Source organism: Cervus elaphus, chromosome 29, assembly GCF_910594005.1.
Source record: "Cervus elaphus chromosome 29, mCerEla1.1, whole genome shotgun sequence".
Classification (NCBI taxonomy): domain Eukaryota; kingdom Metazoa; phylum Chordata; class Mammalia; order Artiodactyla; family Cervidae; genus Cervus; species Cervus elaphus.
The window spans coordinates 54,206,094-54,221,849 of NC_057843.1; the positions used below are offsets into that span (position 1 = coordinate 54,206,094).

The following is a 15,756-nucleotide window of genomic DNA, read 5'->3' on the forward strand; positions in this document are numbered from 1 at the left end:
AGGCTTCCCTGTCCTTCACCGTCTCCTGGAGCTTGCTCAAACTCATGTCCATTGAGTTGGTGATGCCATCCAACCATCTCATCCTCTGTCGTCCCCTTCTCCTGCCTTCAGTCTTTCCCAGCATCAGGGTCTTTCCCAATGACAGTTCTTAGCATCAGGTAGCCAAAGTATTGGAGCTTCAGCTTCAGCATCAGTCCTCCAATTAATATTCAGAATTGATTTCCTTTAGGATTGATTGGTTTGGTCTCCTTGCAGTCCAAGGGACTCTCAAGAGTCTTCTCCAACACCACAGTTCAGAAGCATTAGTTCTTCGGTGTTCAGCTTTCTTTATTGTCCAACATCTGTACACAACTACTGGAAAAACCATAGCTTTGACTAGATGGACCTTGGTTGGCAAAGTAATGTTTCTGCTTTTGAATATGCTGTCTAGGTTGGTCATAACTTTTCTTCCAAGGAGCAAGCGTCTTTTAATTTCATGGCTGCAGTCACCATCTGCAGTGATTCTGGAGCCCAAGAAAATAAAATCTGTCACTGTCTCCATTGTTTCCCCATCTGTTTGCCATGAAGTGATTGTATGAGATTATAAAACAGAGTCAGCACACATGTGGCACTCCCCCTTCCCATATTATAACATCCGTTGTTAACAAGCTATGTCATTCTTTGTTTCCAATCCTGGACAAAACTTTCAATTTGTCTCAATATGGTACTCCAGTCATTTGCTATTAGCTAATGAGAGTTGATGATGGTGATGGAGAGTGATGGACAGGGAGGCCTGGCGTGCTGCGATTCATGGGTCGCAAAGAGTTGGACACGACTGAGCGACTGAACGGAACTGAACTAAACTGAATGACAGTTGATATTTAAGATGAAACACTTTGCCATGTCTGTTCAGTGGTTGATTTCTTTTTTCATCGTTTTTATACCAGAGAAGATTCAACACTTACTGACTCTTTGCTGAATAACATGGTTTTTAATCACATTCTACTTCTTAAGGGATGTTTCTTATTTGAAAAATGTTAAAATCATAATGTACTAAACTATTATGTAATAGGCTATGTGCTACCAGGAAGTTTGGTGGTGTCAAAGAAAGAAAAAGCAAACAATTTTGTTCATGTGCATTGAAAAATTTTTGAAGTATAAAGTTCATAATGATTTATGAAGAAATTCCATCATAGTCTTAATCATGAACTCCTTAAGGGTTGGGCATCTGCTTTAAGAACTTTGACATTAACTTGTTTTCAGTGCAAGTTTATGTTGTAGTTTACATGCAAGACATATTTGGACATCATTTACACTTTACTGCTTAAGTTTATAAAATACACATTTTTATTATTATTGTACTATGTTGGTTGTCGCTCAAAAGTAATTCATTGAATCAAAAAGTAGAGTTTGTAAATCCTTTAATTGATGTGAAATTATTACTTAAATATCAAGATATTTTGAATTATTAATCTCTTAAATATATATATAAATATATCACTTCATGTTCTGCCAAATCCTTTGGTATACAGATGTGAGCAACATGGTAGGTACTTTGCATCTTTAATCAGTTCAGTTTTGGTTATAATGTGGTGAAATTTATGAGATTTTTATATTCTTGTATATTTGGGGGAGGCTGTTAGCGAACTGTAACCTAAATATAAAGCTGACATGCTTTGTTGAGAATATACTTTATGTAACAGTTCTCATCCTAATATTTCCACAATATCTGATGTTTAGGAACTATGATTTGAATCAAATAGCTACATTATTTTTTATGCTGATAGTATGGCAATAAGGTAGCTTGTTTGTCTGTTCTTTATTAAGGGAAATAAGAAACAACATATGTTCAAGAGACTCTGAGGTATTGGATAATGAAAATATATGTTAAATTTTTGAAATAGCTAAGTAATAACAATTACAATTTGTTTATTTTGTCAGATTTAAGAAATAAAATTTACTATTTGGATCAGGTCAGGCGCCTGGAAATCTAGAAATTATTCAAGAATTTATTTCTCTGATATACCAATACATACATTACACCATCTTTAAAAGCTTTTAAAACACTGCATCTGTAGCAAACGTATTTTACCATGAGAGTTGCTTCATATCAACTTAAATGAAAAACTCACTTTTTGTACAATGTGGGTACCAATGAAAATAACATTTAGGGTTGTATATAGTTAAAAAATTTTGCTTTGTTTTCACAGATATGTCTTCTTGCTAGTTGGAAGAGGAAAACAATAGTGAAGAAGAAGAAAAATTTTGAATAAACACTTCATGAAAGAAGATGTGTAAGTAGCTTACAAACACATGATGTGATCATAACATGCAAATGTTATCTGTAGCTCTTATACTGAGAAATAGCACTTTGCACCCACTGCAATAGCTAACATTAAAAGACAATACTGAATGTTGGTACAGAGGTGAAACAAGCGGAACACAGACATTACCGGTTGAAGTGTAACATCATATAACCATTTTGGAAGACTCATTGGTAGTTTTTTTTTTTGTTTGTTTGTTTTCTTTCTTGACTGTGCTGGGCCTTTGTTCATTGATAGCTTTTTATAAAGGTAAATGTCTACTTATCATATTTAGACTATGCAATTCTACTCTTACATGTTTACACAAGAGTAAGGAAAACAACTGTTCAATGTCTTGGAGAAACAGGAGAGAGTTCTCCACAGAAATTAAAGCTGAGTGCATCTCATCAGCCGGTCTTCTGAAATTTGCTTAGGTTAGCCTGTCCTTGTCATCAAGCCAATTTGACCTTCCCTTAGACTCATCTTCCTTGGTTCTCTGTGCACAGACTCTTCATTACTACTTCTTTCTGTGACGTAAACAGTAAACACACATTTCTGGCTTGATGTTTATACCTTCTTTCATACTTGATGCTTGTTCTTAGACTCCCCCAAAACTATCATGAGCATGAGGTATTCTTACCCTCTTTCCTAGCCTCTTAGGAACTATAGTAGCTGTATCACCCAGTTTTCTAGTGAGGACAACAAGCTAAGAAAATTACAGGTGAAAGGAATTGGTTGATCAATTATTCTTGTTTTTTTCCCTCTAGATTTTACTCAGAGAAGGCAATGGCAACCCACTTTAGTACTCTTGCCTGGAAAATCCCTTGGACGGAGGAGCCTGGTGGGCTGCAGTCCATGGGGTTGCTGAGTCAGACACAACTGAGCGACTTCACTTTCACTTTTCACTTTCATGCAGTGGAGAAGGAAATGGCAACCCCCTCCAGTGTTCTTGCCTGGAGAATCCCAGGGACAGGGGAGCCTGGGGGGCTGCCATCTATGGGGTCGCACAGAGTCGGACACGACTGCAGCGACTTAGCAGCAGCAGCAGATTTTCCTCTGTCTCTTGCTTTTCCTTTTCCCTTAGCTTATCAACATCTTTGCCTTTCGTTTTGTTTACTTCTCCAGAACTGTTTACTCTTCTTATATTTATTATTTTCCATATGGTTTTCTCTCTCTGTTCTTTCATTTGTACTATATTTCAGTTTGACCATTTCCTGACCTTGGGGTTATTTCTTTTCTGCAGTTCCCTTCTCTAGGCTGATTAAGTTCTTTACTTTGAAGAAGATCACATCTCATAATAGCTGTGGATTCTCCTTCCCAGAAGATAAACTTTGAAATAAGGATGTGTATGAATGAGTGCAAATTGTTTGTTTGGGAACTGGCTCCCAGAAGCACCTGTAGAGGGATGGAGTAGTAAGACAGAGAAAGAAAGCCTGTGTGGTGTTGTTAACAAGTAGATGGGTGACTGAGGTGCAGTCCTGAGGGACACTGGTGGGAGGCAACATGGAACATGCCTCCAAGTAATCCCACCAAAAGGATGAGGAAGATGGTATATTTATTTACGGACTCCTGTTCCTCATTGTTTGGGGTTGCTCTCAAGGATGTTAGCTATCTATCCTGCCTCCCAGAACTCACAGTCCAATCTATGAATGAATGGAGCATGCGCCTGCCTGGTGAAGTCACAGGGGCAGGGGCTCAAAGATGACAGAAGGAAGAAGCATCTGACATATACTGTATAGTGGGCAGGGCAGTTATGATGGGGGTACTGCTAACATCTGCAAAAACAGCCTTTTTAATTCAGCCTTTTATGGTTGAATGTTTACCACTTTATAATTCCACAAGTAACATTTTGAATGGTACTTTAGGGATGTGGAAATGAGACCAATGGAAGAATAAAAAGAGCTCAAGTGTGTTTCTCTATGTTTTTCTAAAATATGAACACCAAGATATGTCAAGATATGTGCTTCTAGTTACAAATACATGAAAATGGATGTATACTTTACAAAGGTGAATAGAAATTGCAGAGAACTATCTTGAATATTTTTATAATACATTTTCAACATATAATCTATTTCAGTTGCTTTCCATATTACTCAAATTACTTTATTCAGTCATCATTTTTTTTTTTTGGTGGGGGCATGGTCACACTTCAGTATCCATAAGATAATGTTAAATGTTTAAAAATAGTACAAACTATTCTAATAGTTCTTGTGCTAATATTGCACTATCTATGATAAACTATTGCAAGCCAAAATATGGGGGTTCTTTTTCCTTACTAAATTCAGATATAAAAACAGAACACAGTTAACTCATATACAATTGAGAGTTCAGTGATAAACCTGTAGAAGAGCTTTGCCTGTCTCCTTAATATAGGCTGTTCAAAGCTCTTGAATATTTCCTCTTCTCAATAGCCCAAAACCTCAAATTGAGTTAAAAGGCCCCACATTGAATTAAGAGGTCATAAGTTTCACCAAAGCAAATATGAAATGACTAGATCTGATATTTATCAGAGTTTTGGAGAAGACCAGATCATTTTATTCTTACAGGACTGATACATTCAAGTAAAGAATAGCTCAGTTTATGGAACAACTATGGTCAGTATGATAATCTATTAGTAATGTGCCTTCCTTGAATTTGGTATGATGGTTTATGATATTTTTGTGCTGTGAGCTGAGGATTTATCCTGTGACATGCACCCCCCCCACCCCCGCATTAGATCTTAGTCTCTAAATGCCATCACTCACGTGCTTCTGTAGCAACTTCCCACCTCTCAAATAGAGCCAGTGCTTATTCTAGCTCTGTGTCAATGAAGACCTGGGAGACATCAAGGCCAGCCATAACAACAACATTCTGGAGGGGGTGGTGCCAGTGATGGACTCAGACCAGCTTTTTAAAGGTCGTTTTAGAGAAAATAGATCAGTAATGCATTTCGTAATTGTCCAGATAGTTTTTTGAATAAGCCTGATTTTTCTGAATCTCATCTTTGACACATGTTTGCTTCTCTTTTTCCTTCTTTGGTTGTCTAATTCTTGGATGTGGGAAGAAGCAATTGTATCTTCCTTTTCAACTGGTTTTAAATCTAAGATTTCATAACCTTTGAACCTAGCACTTTGCTCTGCAATTTATTTCTAGTCTTTCTTCCTCTTGTTGATTATCTCCTCTGGCGATGATCGCCATTCCTAGCCTCTTGTACTAATAAAAGGGAGTGTTCAGGGAGAGTATTGCACTGTGATATTCAAGGAGCCAAGATTTTCTGATCCCTGTAGCAGTTAAATATTTATACAACCAATATCTATTGAACCCAAATATGCTGAGGACTTTCTAATCAGCATGATATAATGGTGAACAAAAGAATAATACAGCTGGGCTAATTAAGCTTATAGTCTAGTGAATTAGACCATGGAAAACAATTTTAGCATGATGGATAGATGAGTATTTCAAAGGGGAAGTGCAAGTATTATAATGTATATAAACCATGAAAAAACATTTGAGCACAAATTTGAAAACAGCATTCCAATTATTTGAAGGGAATGGCAGATCATTATCTTGACTATTACGTATAATTTAATGTAATATAATGTAATTATGTATTAATTTTAAGATATATCCATCCTTTTTTCTTGTTTAGATCCTTTTCTCTGATAGGTTCATGAAATGTTGAGTAGAGTTCCCTGTACTATGTAGTAGATCCTTATTGGTGATCTATCTTATATATATTAGGGTGTGTGTGATTTATCTCTCCTCTTCCACATTTCCCCTTTGGTAACCTTAAGTTTATTTTTTATATCTATAAGTCTGTTTTCTGTTTTGTAAATTAGTTCATTTGTATTATTTTTTAAAATTATAGTCTACATATGGGCTTTCCTTGTGGCTTAGCTGGTAAAGAATCCGCCTGCAAGGCAAGAGACCTGGGCTCAATCCCTGGGTTGGGATGATCTCCTGGAGAAAGGAAAGGCTACCCTCTCCAGTATTCTGGCCTAGAGAATTCCATGAACTGTATAGTCCATGGGGTCGCAAGGAGTCAGAGACAACTCCACGACTTTCACATTATGAGTGATATTATATGGTATTTGTCTTTCATTGTCTGACTTACCTCACTTAGTATGATAATCTCTAGATTCATCTATGTTCTATAAATGCCATTATTTTATTTTTTTATGGCTGAGTATTATTCCATGTTAAATATACCACATCTTCTTTATCCATCTCTGTTGATGGACATTTGGGTTGTTCCCCTGTCTTGGCTATAGGAAAGAATGAATGTATGTATATGGATGTGTATAGCTGAATCACTTTGCTATACACCTGAAACTAACACAACATTGTAAATCAACTATACGCTAAGTAAAATTAAAATTTTTTAATTTTTGAAAAAGAAAAGAGACCATAAGAATGCTAGGGTTCCCCCACAAATTTATTTTTCATCGTTGTAATGAAAGTTGTGGCCTTTCAGGGTTGAAGAGCAGGAATAGCAGGATAAATATACTTTAACATTACAGTCTCCTCAAGCCTTCAAATAACTTTCCTTTTAGTATATGATAAATTCAGCTCCATTTAATGTGGGCCACATTTTGGGTCCAGCCACTTGGCCATCCAACCAGCATTTTAGAGCTCTTCCTAACTGTTTCAGCTAAAGCATTGAATCCTGAATCTCTGGTTAGTGACCCTATGTCAATAAATTCAGCATGAAAAAAAAAAAGATACATCACATACATCATCTTAAATATGGGCATGTTAAATGGGTTGTTTAGTTAGAATTAGCCTATACAGCATTAATTTTTTGCTTTTCATTCTTTCATGATGTATCTGATTATTTCTGCATTTAATCAAAACATTTTATGCCTTTTTAAATAATACTGGTTTTTATTACTTATATCTAAGACAAGAGTGATTAAGACTGTAAAATGGTACAAACAGATCATTGCTTCTGCTATCACTTTTCCCTTAAAGAAGACATATCTCATAAAATGTTCCAATCAAGGGACTTCACTGGTGGTCCAGTGATTAGGACTTTATCTTCTAATGCCACAGGTGCGGGTTCAGTCCTTGGTTGGGGAACAAAGATCCCACATGCCACAGAGTATAGCCAAAAATTTAAAATAAACACAACATTGTAAATCAAGTATGCTTAAAAAAATTTATATGTTTCAGTCAGTAACAATATTAGCATGTATTTCTAGTTTACAAAATTTAATGGAAGGAAAATATCCACTGATACAGTTCAATACTTCAGTCTCTTTGAAAACTAGGTTTTCAGTTTCCATAAGATATCTAATCAATCTATAAAGCTTCTTTCTTTCCATTCTTATCCCTGAATGCTTAAGCATTTATTTACATATTTATTCACTAACCCAAATATGCACTTACTGAGTGCCTACTAGAAATTGATAAATTCTCCATATGTTGACCTCATACAAAATCATGCAAAAGAATTTTCCCAGATTGCCAAATGCAGCGATGCAGCAAGATATAATGGATATTCCTTATTTTAATGATTCTTGTCATGCTGTTTTAATATTGCTTTAAGCTATTTTTTCAGCACTTTAATTTATTGTATTCTTTACTTATTTCAGTTGCACCCTAAGGCTAGTTAGTGAAGGATTCCATTTTGAAAAGTCTAAAAAATAAATAGAAGTTGAATTGTCAATGTTTTTGTTGTTGCTGTTTCCAGATCTCTGGGAAATAGAAAGTTATGAGGGATGTAAAGAAATACTATCATGAGGAAGTGTCTTATTCAGTGTTTCATGGATAATACTTTTAATGTGCCAAACTGGTATTAGGGAAACTCAATACAGCATCCCCAAGGTTATTTGCTCTCTCAACTACATGTTCTGGGGAAGACACAGTAGTAGTTACCATTGTTAGTATCTGGGTCCTTTTTTGGGTTTAAACTACTTGAGCAAGGAAGTTGGTAAAGTACAATGGGATAACAATGTTCAATCATTTTCTACTGCTTATAATAAAGAATTTACTCTGACTTCTCAGGGAAGGCCATTTTGAGAAATCAGGGTCACCCACACTGGTTAATGAATAATTTATATAGATAATTAAAGAACAGATATGACATATTTTATCATTGACTTGTTGGTCAATAAAATTCTGGAGACAATAGAATTTTCCTTAAAATTCTCCACATTTCCAAGTTATCTAAAGTTAAAATGGGTATATTAAATATAACTCTATATTAAAATAGTTCATTTATATTGATATATTTCTTTCTTCAAAGGGAAGCTGAGAAAACTTATGTAGGCACTATTAAGAACTAGAAAGAGTAGAACAGATAAATCCATGGAGATCAGAGCAGTTGGTTCTTATTAGCTTCAAATGATGTTTTTGTTTGAGAGGCAAGATAAAGAGCCAAATAAGAACCAAATACTGATAGCTATCACTTATAGTATTTAGTCATTTGAACCAACTTACTAAAAATGACTATATGTCTAATCTCTATGGTCTAAAATATGACTGTGTCTCAGTTTATATTTTGGTACAATTATTAATACACTTTTTCAGTCTTTGGGCAGTATATAATACTGGTAATTATATTCACAATAAATCATAGACACTTAGTATGAATTGTTGCTACAATAATATTTCCATGAACCAAAAACAAAAACAAACAACAACAAAAGCAATGATGCACTTACTTTTAAACAGTTCCATTTTTTAAATGAGGATAATCTCATACTTTGGGTTTTTTTTTTGTTTGTTTGTCCTTATATATTTATTTACTTGGCTATATTGCACATAGATTCTTGACCGCCTAAGCCACCAGGGAAGCCTATTTAGCTTCAGCTGGTTCTTAATCGTGGCACACAAGATCTTTAGTTCTGGCATGCAAACTCTCAGTTGCAACAATGTGGGATCTAGTTCCCTGACCAGGGATCAAATGCAGACCTCCTGCATCAAGAGCTCTGAGTCTTAGCCACAGACAACCAGAGGAGTCCCAGTAATTCTTAACAGAGAAATAAATAGTGCAGCAAATATTGGGATGAGTTTCTAGTGATAAAGATGTTTAGGTTTATTATTCAGTCAGATAGAAAGTCAGATTTCTATAAGAATTTTACCTAAATCTGACACTTCTGAGAAACAAAATGTTGATTCTAATAGTCAAATAAGTTAAAACCATGCAAAATATTTATGTATATCGGAGGGCCACGGAAGAGAACAAATCTAAAGTCACTTGTTCACTAATAAAAATTAAGAATCAATAAGCTTATACTTAGATTGTTGCTTTTAGGATAAATTTCTTTTTTGAATTTGTATTTAGACTATCTTGTTATTTAAACTTAGGGAATTATGTAAGTTCTTATTTTAACGGGTGTTTAAAGATCAGATAGGCTCTGAAAATTTAAGGGCTTTAGGAAAGTCATATAGACCTGATGACAAAAGAGAACTTTTGAGAAAGATCTAGACCAATGATTAGACAGCCCTAACAGGATTTTGGAAAATGTTCTGATCATGTCAGATATTGTGTGATGGTTTTATTTGTGATACAAGTTGTAACCATACTCCTTTACAGAGTATTGATATCCCACTGTCAGTCATTCTGAGAGACTTTAATCCAGGGGCCACAAATAATGATTTTTAAAAGTTTTAGAGCTAGCTTAAAGAAAAAAAGTCCTTAATCTTTGGCCTAGCTGAAATTTCGTTCCTATATTAAAATTTCAGGATAAATGGAGCTGCATTTTTGATGGTATCATCCTCTACCATAAAAGTAAGTGGCTTGTACTGTCACATGGCAGCAGGCCAGATGCTGGGCAGAACAGATTGTAACTGTACCTGTGAATCGTAAGGCTCTCTGAGGAAGGGTCTAGGCTCTTTGGTTGTAAGATACGGTCTGTTATACTAGGGTGTGTTTATTTGCTCAATTGTGTCTAACTCTTTGCAACTCTGGGTGTTGTAGGCTCCTCTGTCCGTGGGGTTTTTCCGGCGAGAACAGTGGAGTGGGTGGCCATTTCCTTCTCCAGGGGATCTTTCCGATCCAGGGATCGAACCCATGTCGCCTCTACCTCCTGCACTGCAAGCAGATTCTTCAGGACCATGAGGGGAGCCGTTAATTTGCTATACTGGAACTGTCTAATAGGTACTCCTGAAATGTACAGTCAGTTGGGGTGACTGAAATTAGGATGAAAGGCCAATCTTTAGAAGAGTGATCTAATTACTTAAAAGGCTAAAAAAGTTTCTCAGCAGTGCTAGTCAGGAAAAGAATATGATAATTCATACTAATAGTACATGAGAAAGTTACCTAACATACCCTAAGAAATAATATGGGAATAGTTGACAGGAGTTAAATCTAGAAATCAGGACAAGGTCACTTCATGATATAATTTAGGCACTAAAAATTCAGTATGGTGACTGCCTCAAGGCAAGGTGGAGTTAATTAGGATCATATTTACTCCTCAGTCTAAAGCCACCAAAAAAGCCACATCAACTCTATTGTCCAAAGTATCTCACTGTCATCTAAATCAGATATAGGTGAGACCCGGGGGGAAAATGAGCTGAGTCCTGTCTTTGAGTCAGTATACTGTCTGGAGAATGTCAATGCCATGGATGATAAAGGAGAGCTTAACTGCAGCCAAGAGATCTGAAATGCGGAAGTGCAGCTCGGAGTCTGAATAAACCAAGACAGATAAAGTTTGCAGGGCTGAATCTCAGGAGGGGAAATAACTGCACAAAAAGAGAATCTTAGAGACTGGCAGAGGGTCCCCCATGAGTCTTTAGCTGACTGACAAGCATATGCCAATGAGGAAACTACCCAAGGCCAGGGAGAGAAAGATGGGAGGGGGTGAAACTCACACAGACTTAGGGTAATTTATTGTCCTAATAGCTGGAGTAAAACAAATTCTCAAAATTCATGGTGCATTGATTAAGGACTGAGAAATGGAGGTGAGAATATGCCTAAGGTAAATGCTGATATTAGAAACAGGAAGAAAGAGGATCCTTGTCCTGAAGTGGTGAAAGGTTTAGCAACAATGTCATCTGCAATTATTTGGAAAAAGATATTCCTAGTGAGCTGGATAATATAACACAGGTAGTTTCTGAGCAGATGCATCCTGGTTTCTTCTTGCTGTATGTAGTAAAATGTGAGAAGAGAAGTATATTATTAAACAGTTAGTAGGCAGAACTTGATAGTTTTGAATTTTTTAATCTCCCTAGATGATAACCAGTGCTATAATTAAGCAGGGGGTTTCAAGCAAAGGTCAAATCCAGGATAGCGCAAAGAAAATGTGGTCTGTTTTAGGTCAGGCTGCTTAACAAAATACCAGCCCCTCAAATGGCACACAAAATATATTCATTTCATTCCCATAGCCCCCAAAGCATCAAATTTCCAGCATCAATCCTATTGTCCAAAGTATCTAAATGTCACCTAAATCAGATATAGGTGAGACTCCAGGTATTATTGATATTGAAGCAAATTTCTTCTCCATCTGTGAACTTGTGAAACCAGATAAATTATGAGATTCCAAAATACAGTGGTAGGATTGGTATAGGATAGACATTTCCAATTCCAAAAGAGAGAAATCATAATGAAGAAAGGGCTGATGGGTCCCAAGCAAGTCCAAAACCTAGCAAAGCAAGTATCGTTAGATCTTAAGGCTCAAGAATAATCCACTTTGGTTTGCTGCTCTGCCCTCTGGACCTGCTAAGGTTGAGGTCTTGGCCCTGCAGCTCTGCCAGGCAAGGGTCCCACCCCCATGGGTCTACCAGCTGGCCTTACTACCACAGCTTCAAATGAAGCCTGCCTGGCCTAAGATGCAGTGTTTTGCTTTTAGTAATTAATGTAGCCACTTTAGAGATTTGACTAAGATAAACATTAATAACCAAAATGCAGCATTCAGTCAGGATGTGTGTATGCCCAGATAGAATGTGTGTGTATTCTAATTCACTTCAACAAATATTTGTCGAATTCACTTTACTTCAGTTTCATGAATATCTAAAATATAATTGTTTATATTCTATGCAAATAGTAATGAAATACATTTCCGTCAAAAAAAAAATTGCATGCGAGATCTTTACCAAAAAAAAAAAAAGTGAAAATAAATTGATTAGACAACAAAGGGTAAGGTATCCATTTCTTGCAACTTCCATTAAGGAAACGGGTTGTTTTTAATCAAAGATTTTCAATATCAAAAATATTGAAGGTGCACATCTTAATATCAAACAATGCTGATTGACAGTTGTGGATTGTTAATTTCCATTAATGTAGATCCTCGCCACTTAAATATAGAAACTGCTCAACACTTCCAAGTGTCCATTAGAGGATGGAAATTTGAATAGCTACTATGAACTCTTACCTAAAATAATCTCTCCTAGAGTGACAATCACAGGTCACTGAACCTGACCATCCCTGTGTTCTCCTGGTATTAATGGGTATGATTTTTAGTTGTCTGACTTACTTTCTCATCAAAATCACTGACTAGTTTTATGGTTTCTGTCAGAGAAGCAACACAAAATGAATTTTACAATATGTTGTTTTATCTATAGCATGCAACAATAATTATAATATGTAATTTTGCTATATAATTATATTACTATTTTTAACATTTAGCATTAATTAAAATGTATGAATATTTCAACTTACTGATGCCATCAGATCTATCACTCTTGGATCTAAAGCTTTACAGAGCCTGACCAGAGACTTTATCTCCGGCACACACGTTGGCTGGATGAAGTTTCTTGTGAAAGTGAAAGTCGCTCAGTCATGTCCTACTCTTTGCGACCCCATAGACTATACAGTCCATGGAGTTCTCCAGGCCAGAATACTGGAGTGGGTAGCCTTTCCCTTCTCCAGGGGATCTTCCCAACCCAGAAATCAAATCCTGCATTGCAGGAGGATTCTTTACCAACTGAGCTATCAGGGAAACCCTGGAACCTTGCTATTCAAAATGTGGACCCATGACCAGCAGTATTGCCAGCACTGGGGAACTTGGTAGATATAGAGACTCATGTTTCCCATGTGGTAGAGTGGTAAAGAATCTGCCTGCCACTGCAGGAGTTGCAAGAGACCCAGGTTTGATCCCTGGGTCAAGAAGATCCCCTGGAGGAGGAAATGGTGACCCACTCCAGTATTCTTGCCTGGGGAATTCCATGGACACAGGAAGCTGGTGGACTACAGTCCATGGGGTCACGGGGTCAGACACCACTGAGCAACTGAGCCCACATGCGTGTGCTCATGCACACACACACACACAAATCTAGTAAATAAGAATTTACAGCTTAAATAATTTACAAGTGATTTGTGGGCACACTGACATTTGAGAGGCACTCCCCTTGAGAATTGTGTTATCTGGTAATCTCTGGTTGTATTGTGAATGTGAAAGCAATCAATAACTATTTCCCATACCTTACTTCCAAGCACCCCATATAGATAAATATATATACATAAATCATATCCTTTGATTTAAAGCAAGGTCTGTGGTTACTGTAGCAGATCAAATCATATTATTTTGAGTATCTTATATTTTATGGAGATTAATGGAACAATAAAACCTAACATTAAGAAATATAGTATATTCCTGACCCCTTCTCATCACCCCAGTGACAATATGTGAGTAGAATTAGAATGAGAGTCACTTTATTCATATCTCAGGAGATGAAGTCTATTAAAGCTGTATGAATAGTTATGGACGGTACGAGGGTAGCATCTAACGTAACTGAGAAACTGAATCTCAGCCTTCTATTCTATGAGAGATGTAACTCCCAGACAGGAATTAGCTAATCTTTAGCTTTCAGTGAAAAAGTGTATTAGAATTCTTTAATGCCAGGTGATAGAGTTCAAACCAAAATATGAAAAATTAGCTCCTATGACTGAATATTCTAGTTGTCTGCTTGGCTATCTGTTATATTTACTATGCTAGCTATCTGATGTGATGTGCTTTAAAGGGTCAAGTTATGCCACAAATTCATTTCTGTCTCCCTCTTTCCCTTCCTTCTTTTCTTTCTTTCTCACTGCCTTCCTAGTCTAATCTATCTGTTTATCTACCTGTCCCTCTCAACCCTGCCTTCCTTCCTGTGGACTTCAGTTCTCTTGTGAGAATTCTACCCTTGGGGAGAATGATGGCTTTTGGAAGTTCCATTCTTGCTTAGTTCAGAAACTTCAGTCTTATGGAGAGACCCCCAGAATCTGTATGAATCACTGCAAAACGATGTTCTTCCCTTGTGGAACACATGCCCTGTTCCTTGCAGAGAACAGGTTTAATTTAAACCAGTGTGACTGACCTGTCAAAATTTGGTGGTGTGCTAAGAAGGGGGGTAGGAGGTTGGTAAAGATGGGGATAGATTTGTGCTTGCTGTCCACACACATAGAAGAGGGACAGTTTCAGAAATGGAAAGATACTGATAAGAAAAAACTGAGTGTCAATTTGGAAGGCTGTCTTGCTCAGTTGGTAAAGAATCCACCTGCAATGCAGGAGACCCCAGTTCAATTCCTGGATCAGGAAGATCTGGTGGAAAAGGGATAAGCTACCCACTCCAATATTCTTGGGTTTCCCTTATGGCTCAGCTGGTAAAGGATCTGTCTGCAGTGCGGGAGACCTGGGTTCAATCCCTGGGTTGGGAAGATCCCCTGGAGAAAGGAAAGGCTACCCACTCCAGTATTCTGGCCTGGAGAATTCCATGGACTATATAGTCCATGAGGTCACAAAGTGTCAGACATGACTTTGTCAGTGTTTGTTTTTACTTTGGAAAAAAACTAAGCAAGCACATACATCCATGCATACATTTTCTAAAGGGCTATAGTAAGAAGCACAATTGTGACTAGTTAATATATCATGTTTTTATTATTCTTAATAGTAAAAGCTTGTTAATAAAATAGGTTGCTAATAGCCTATTAATAATACATAATGTTATAATGTTTTATTTAAATTATCTGATTCAGTTGCCTAAGATCTTATGAATAAACTACAAAGCTTCTATGTGCAAGGATCAGATCCAAGTTTTAATAAATAGCACTTACTTATTATGAATGCTTTAGAAATATATATTAGAAACAATGTAATTTTAAAAAATCATCATTGCAACATTTGGCTAATTTTGGCAATACTTGGTAGAGTCAAAAAATGTAAGACTATCTCTTCACATAGTCAATTAAGCAAATTCTGGAGTAGAGATGATCTAGATGGAATACCTACCCACAGGTTTCAGTGCGTCTTTTAAGTGCCCTCCCAGGCTAAAAGGCCTGTAAGCCAACATCCCCCTGCGTTTGTGTTACTCTGGGTAAGATTGCGTTAGGAATATTATTTCAAGTGTATTTTTATTCATCAAGCATTAAGCATATACAGGGTACTGTCCTAGGAACTTTCATTTATATCATCTAGTTAGATTTTAGGAGCAGTAACTATTAGTTTAACAAAGGTTTGGGCAGATAACTTTTGGTGTATAGGAGGCTTATATCCAAACTTGCTTCATATACCCACTTCCTGATTTATATTTACCTGGAATACATTGTGATAGTTTTGCCTAGAGTTTAGGTATG

At 36.6% G+C, this 15,756-nt stretch overlaps 1 long non-coding RNA gene across 1 annotated transcript in view; it reads left to right on the top strand.

Moving 5' to 3' along the window:
• Nucleotides 1–2,214: 2,214 nt before the first annotated feature.
• LOC122686084 overlaps nt 2,215–15,756 on the top strand; it is a 112,679-nt gene continuing 99,137 nt past the window's right edge. Inside the window, exon 1 of the long non-coding RNA XR_006338620.1 lies at nt 2,215–2,273. This is a non-coding gene — a long non-coding RNA (uncharacterized LOC122686084). The remainder of the gene's footprint in view (nt 2,274–15,756) is intronic.